Source organism: Apium graveolens, chromosome 5, assembly GCF_009905375.1.
Source record: "Apium graveolens cultivar Ventura chromosome 5, ASM990537v1, whole genome shotgun sequence".
NCBI classification, from domain to species: Eukaryota; Viridiplantae; Streptophyta; class Magnoliopsida; order Apiales; family Apiaceae; genus Apium; species Apium graveolens.
In genome coordinates this window covers 101,189,483-101,196,160 of record NC_133651.1, presented here as the reverse complement: position 1 = coordinate 101,196,160, position 6,678 = coordinate 101,189,483, and the positions used below count along the sequence as shown (strand labels likewise).

At 38.1% G+C, this 6,678-nt stretch overlaps 1 non-coding gene across 1 annotated transcript; it reads right to left on the bottom strand.

The window, feature by feature from the left end:
* Positions 1 to 4,263: 4,263 nt before the first annotated feature.
* On the bottom strand, positions 4,264 to 4,370 carry LOC141663419 (small nucleolar RNA R71). Its single transcript, XR_012551491.1, has one exon. It is a non-coding gene; the product is annotated as a small nucleolar RNA R71 (small nucleolar RNA).
* Positions 4,371 to 6,678: the final 2,308 nt, after the last annotated feature.

Sequence of the window (6,678 nt, the reverse complement as noted above, 5' to 3'; positions counted from 1 at the left end):
AAACTTGTAGTGAAAATTTGATAAAACTCTTTGCATGCTAAGTGATCATCTAGGTATAGCTTATGCTAGGCTTGCATGTCAATTTTATGATAGAATATATTTAGAAAATATGTTGTTTTGGTTTGCAAAACTCGAAGTTATGCATGCATGTGGATTTCTCTTGAAATGTTGGAAGATTTTGATCACTAGGAAGGATTTTATTAGTAAGCTTTAATTTCAGTAGGAATAAGGAGTTAATATTGATTAATTCTTCTTGATGCATGGTAATAATTCGTGTATATCTTTTATAAAAATGCATAACTTGTTGTTTCAAAAACTTGATGATTTGTGAGTTGTAAAATGTGGTTTCTTTTGTTTTGCCATGATTGCACCTTAGGTAAGGATGATCTCCACCAAGATTATTTTGAGTATAAGGGAGTTAGTTCAGTAGATCACCATGTCTAAGTCTTGGTTTGGGTATTGGGTTGTTGGTGGTTGAGTTTGTCAAGTAAAAACCTTATTGAAAGGAGAGTCATAGTTTCTGCAGAAAATTAGTTTAGTATCCTGAGGTTTAGAGTGAGTTTTGACCATGTCATTGATGTGCACTTTGAGGCCCAAGCCACCAGAAGTTAGTATTGGGAGTATATAAAAGGTTTTAGGTATTGGTTGGAGGTTTGCATGTCATTTGGTTAGGTGCACAAGTAGAATAACAAAATCTGTCCAGCAGGGGACAGTTTTGTTGCAACTTAGAAATAGGGAGATTTGACCATGTCATGGGTAGGCCCTCATTAGGCACTGTTGGGCCTTAGTTAGAGGGAGTGTCAGAGAAGTTTTTCCAACCATAGATCATAGGATATGAGTTAGAACCATGTGTCACAAGTTAATTCAAGTCAGGGCGTTTTCTGCCCAGAAAAACAGGGGAACCATGGACTTTGAGCTTAGGCCCAAGAAGGCCCAAGCCAGGCCCTTGAGCCACATTAAGTTTGGGAGATGCTCTTAGGTCAGGAGAGTCTTTTGTAAAAGTTTTGAAGGAAAACTTGTAGTTTAAGAGTGTCTAATACACTCAAGAAACCATAGATATCATTCTGAAATTTGCACCAGTGAGCACTTACACTTATCACATAGTTTTAGAACACTTAGGAGTGAGATTTAGGTTGACCACCATAGTTGTAAGATAGTATAAGGTCAGTAGAGAAAAAGGCCCAAGTGAGGGTCAATAGGTCTTGGATAGTTTTGTAAAGGCACATCGAGTTAGGAAGCCAAAAATTAGAAGACTTTGTCTAGTTTAGCGACCAAGTGACTTAAGTTGTGAGTCGAGATCATCCAAGCCAAGTGTTGCATTATGGTGTATATGGTGTCATTTGGTATTAATATATGATATGTGATTATGTGGCTATCTGTGTGCAATTATAATTTAAAGGTGAATATAAATTAAGTGCATATAGGCCTAAGTGCCATCCGTGTTTAAATTCGGGTTGTAAATAGGTTAAGTTGGTGAGGATATATTATAATGAGGATTATTATTATTTATGTAGGATCTCGAGACGAGGGAAAACTTGCCATAAAGGTCGAGTGAAGCTTCTAGTTGCTCCTACCAGTCAGACCAGACCAGCCTTTCTCAAGGCAAGTGATCCAACCTGTCTTTCGTATTCACTATAAATAGTTCATTTATATCGATGCAACTATCCTGAGTCATTTTGATATATATATTTAAGTCAAGCGTATCTTATGTTTATCCTTGAAATGCCATGAACCCTTGAGTACGTATTGCAAGTAGTTCAGAAGTCTTATCATGATAGTAATTTAAAGTAATTTGAATGCCATGAATAAAGAAAGAGTAGTTACAACTCTTGGTTGATTCTCTTGATTAACATGCTAATGATTCCTAAGTATTGATATCTCATCCTGATACTTGAACCCCTATAGAACCTTACATTGAACCCGGAAAGCCAGATATTTATCAAAGTGATTCCTCATTGATTACCCCTCTTTCTTATCTTAAAGCTTGATAATTCTGATAAATCCTGAGCTAAAGATCATTTCTTCATACCTTAACACCCTTAGTATTCATGAAGCTTACCTTCTTGATGATCCGGCACTTGAACCTTGATGAGAAACCATTGCTTTAAGCCCAGTTTGGCATTACCCTTCATAATATCCAATAGCCTCGCTAAATTCCCTTGTCCAAACTTTGATATATGAAAACCATTCAGTTACCCTAATAGATTATAGTTTTGTGGATCATGGCCCTAAAATTTAGTACCATATTTCCCGTGTTTCGAGTAGATCTATAATTCCTTGATAAAATGTTTCTGTTAAAAGAGATTTTGTTAAATTTCAGCATCAATTTTTAAAATAAATAAAACGTGGGTTTTCAATCCCAAAGGGGGATAAACGTTTTCTTGAATAGTGGATCTGGACTGAGACGCGAGTCCTTTCCACACTTATATTAGGCTTAAAAGTTGCCTAGGGATTCCCATTAATGTTGTAGAACCCAGCGAGGTTCGGGATTACTTCGCGGCTGATCACTGGTTGTAATCCGTAGCGTCATAAAATGATTTTGATTAAAAGTATGATTTTGAAGTTGTTTTGATACAAACAAAATGATGCCACCACCCAAAAGTTTTATCTCTCGATATCATTGGTTATGTCCTCTCATTGACATTCTTTAATATATATCTCGACTTATGTTTTGTATCGTATTAATTAGAACTTGTTGAGCATTTGGCTCACTCCTTGCTTTACCCTGATATTATAGCTAGCAGCTATGGTTAGATTCAAGCAGACCGCCCGTAAGACCTGTGATGCTGATGCTTATGTTCAAGTTCAGGTAGAATAAGAGATAGTAGTTTTGTGTGAGGACTCGATATTTAAAATCAGTTGTAATAGATGGTAGTGTTGGGCTGTTCGAAACCCTAAACTGTAAGATCTTGGATTTGGTTATGTTTATTTATTTTTAAATGGTGTAATAGTTACATTTACTTTGCTGTTTAAGTTGGGGGTGTGACAGTGGGGTTCTAATGGATTTACTTATGGATTTTTGTAGTTAATTTATTTTAATATCTTAGTGTGTGGTGATTGATTGATATCCTAGTATTGGTTGTGCTTATTCGTCTTATGTGCATAGTTAATATATAAGATAGCGTGTTAATCTCTATTGAAGTGAAACTGAATATAGAGGTTTAGAACTTGCTATGCTAGCATAGGTTCATGTATTTACTATGCATGATTCGTAGGTAATTTTAACCATCTTGCTCGTCCTATGTAATCATGATAAATAACTTGTTCATTAAACCTTTATGTTGTCAAATTCTATAGACATATAGGGTCTCAACATAATTGGTGTCTATTCAGCTTCTATCTCTTTTATGGATATCTGGTAGTAGGGTATTCATACAACGACAGTTGGCGTTACTAGTTTCATATTATCTGATTAGTTGTCATCACCATTGTATGCTAAGGTTAAGAACAATGACTTTGAATGAAGTATTTAATAAAGTTAGAATCCCACGTTTATCTCATATAAGTAATTCAACCTTTTAATCTCTTAGTTATTTGCATGTTAGTTTAATCTTAGTTATAACATCTCAATTTGTTATTGTCTTAGCATTGAGTGATATCCATACCATTATTGCATAAGTTCATAATCTTAAGTTAACTAAAAAGAGTCGTTGTGGGAACGAATCTGATTTATATCTTGTACTACTTGCGAACGCGTATACTTGCGTGTTATTTTAGCACGTGTTTCCGCCCTAACAAGTTTTTGTCGCCGCTGCCGGGGACTCAGTGTTAATTTTTAGTTTATGTGCTTGACATCAGTGGTCGTTAAAGTTCACTGACTCAGATTCTTTTTCTTTTACGGTTTACTTGTTTGTGTTTTAGGTACTCATTACAATGGGAGATCCATCAGCACCAATGAAAGCGTTAATGGATTTTTCTCAACCCAAGATCAATGATATTCAATCTAACATTATCAAGACAACGATTGCAGCTAATACCCTTAAAATCAAGCCTGGCATGATTCAATGGGTACATAATTCAGTCCAGTTTGGGGGTTCCCCAACGGAAGATCCCAATACGCACATTAGGGATTTTATAGAGATCTGCGATACCTGCAGGTTCAATGGTGTGTCTGAGGATACGGTGAAACTGAGACTGTTCCCATTCTCTCTGAGGGACAAGGCTAAGAGCTGGTTACACTCTCTACCAGCTGGTTCGATTAAGACTTGGGAAGATCTTGCTAAAAAATTTCTCACTAAATTCTTCCGTATGGCGAAGACAGCTGCAATGAGGAATGCTTTTACTTAATTTGCGCAACAATCAGGAGAAAATCTATGTGAAGCTTGGGAGCGCTACAAGGAGATGCTTAGGAAGTGTCCTCATCATAGAATGCCTGATTGGATGATCATCAATTGCTTCTATAACGGTTTGGGAGCACAGTCAAGACCCATACTTGATGCAGCATCAGTGGAGGATTGTGGGCAAAGAGCTATGGGGAAGCTTACGATCTAATTGAACTGATGGCTGCTAATGAATATCAGTATCCGTTGTCTATGAAGATCGATTCTCTGGGTAACTATAATGTTAATCAGATAACCAATGTTTGTGAGCTTTGTACAGGTTCACATGCGAAGGAACAGTGCGCTATATGTAGTGAATCAGCTCAGTTTGTGAGAAACTTTCAGAGATCGCAGCAACCAGTTCCGAACACTTATCATCCTGACAACTGGAATTATCCTAACTTCAACTGGAGCAACAATAATAATGCGATGCAATAGACATTCCAGCAGTTTGGAAACAAGAAATTCAATCCTCCCGGTTTTTAGCATCAATTGGCACCAAGATAACAACTCCAACTTCAACAACAAACTCATGGTGCAGGTCAATCTTCAAATAAAAAATCTAAATTAGAGGAGTTGAGGCTAATGTGCAAAAACCAGGCTCTTATATGCCAAATCCAGGTTATTTCTATGAAGTCTTTGGAGAACCAGATAGGGCAAATTACTAACGCCTTATTGAATCGACTACCATAAACACTTTCTAGTGATACAAAAGCCGATCCAGGCAAGAGGGAAGTAAACGAACAAGTGAACGCCATTACCTTGAGATTCAGAAAGGTCACAAGCCCCCAAATTCAGCAAGACGAAGAGTATGAAAACTCTGTCCAGAATGCAGGTGCATCTGCACCCTTGCCAATTCCAGAAAATGAGATTGTAGCTGAAGAAGAGGTGCTGAAGGATGCTGAGGTGGAACCAAGGAAGAAAGCTATTGTCAACACTCCTCCCGTGGTTAATACATGAGAAAAATAGGTCTATCATCCACCTCCTTTTCCTAAGAGGCTGCAGAAGCAGAAGTTGGATAAGCAATTTGCTAAGTTTCTGGAGGCGTTCAAGAAACTTCACATCAACCTACCTTTCGCTGAAGCTCTTGAACAGATGCCTAGATATACGAAGTTTATTAAAGGTATTCTCTCTCTGAAAGTGAAGCTCGATGACTTAGAGACCGTTTTTCTTACGGAGGAATGCATTGCAGTTATGCAACAGAAATTGCCTCTGAAGCTTAAGGATCCTGGAAGCTTCATAATTGCTTGGACTATTGGAAACTTGTCGTTCGACAAGTATTTATGTGATTTGGGAGCTATCATCAATATGATGCCCTTATCTGTCTTCAAGAAACTTGCTTTTCTTGAGCTGAAACCGACATACATGTCATTGCAACTAGCTGACCGTTCCATCACTTATCAACGAGGTATAGTGGAGGATGTCTTGGTCAAGGTGGACAAACTCATCTTACCCTGCTGATTTTGTAATTCTGGATTTCGAGAAAGATATGAAGATTCTCATTATCTTAGGAAGACCATTCTTGGCTACAGGCCGAACTATGATTGATGTGCAAAAAGGAGAGCTTACGATAAAGGTTCAAGATCAGAAGGTCACTTTTAATATGTTCAAGGCAATAAAGTTATCCATAGATAAAGAGCAGTGCTTTAAAGTAGAGTGGGTCGACTCTGTCGTAAATTCGGAGCTTGAGCAATTGCCAAAGGCAGATACCTTAGAGAGAGCCTTAATAAGGGAATCAGTTCTTGAAGATGAAGAAGGAGCAGAGCAACTGCAGGTTTTGAATGCACCTCCGTGGAAGAGGAAGTTGGATATGCCATTCGATTCTCTTAGGTTAGAAGAGCTAAAAATTTCTCAGGAGCGTCTCGAGCCGTCTATTGAAGAAGCTCCCACACTTGGGCTTAAACCGCTTCCAGATCACTTGAGTTATGCATTCTTAGGTGCACCCCATGATAAGGGGTTGGGATATATTTTTGATGATGTAGAGAGTGGCCGGAAGGATCCTCCCGTGCCTATAGAGGGTTCTTCTCATGTGTAGCAGGCAGTTGATAGGACTGGTGTTGGTGATTAGCAATACTAGCGATTGACTAGGTGTATGGAGGCCATGCACGACATTCACCGTCATTTTACTACAGATTTGACACACGCTCTCGGTACTGTTTCCCGAGACAGTAATGTTGAGGTTGATTGGCCACCTGATCCTCCACCCGAAGATGGTGATCTTTCTGATGACTAGGTATGTCTGAAATCCTTATTATTACCTTTAACGAGGACAACGAAAATTTTAAGTTTTGGGGTGATAATGTAAGGATTAGTGTGTGTATGTCCATATAATTTATATAGATTCATATTGCATGTTTAG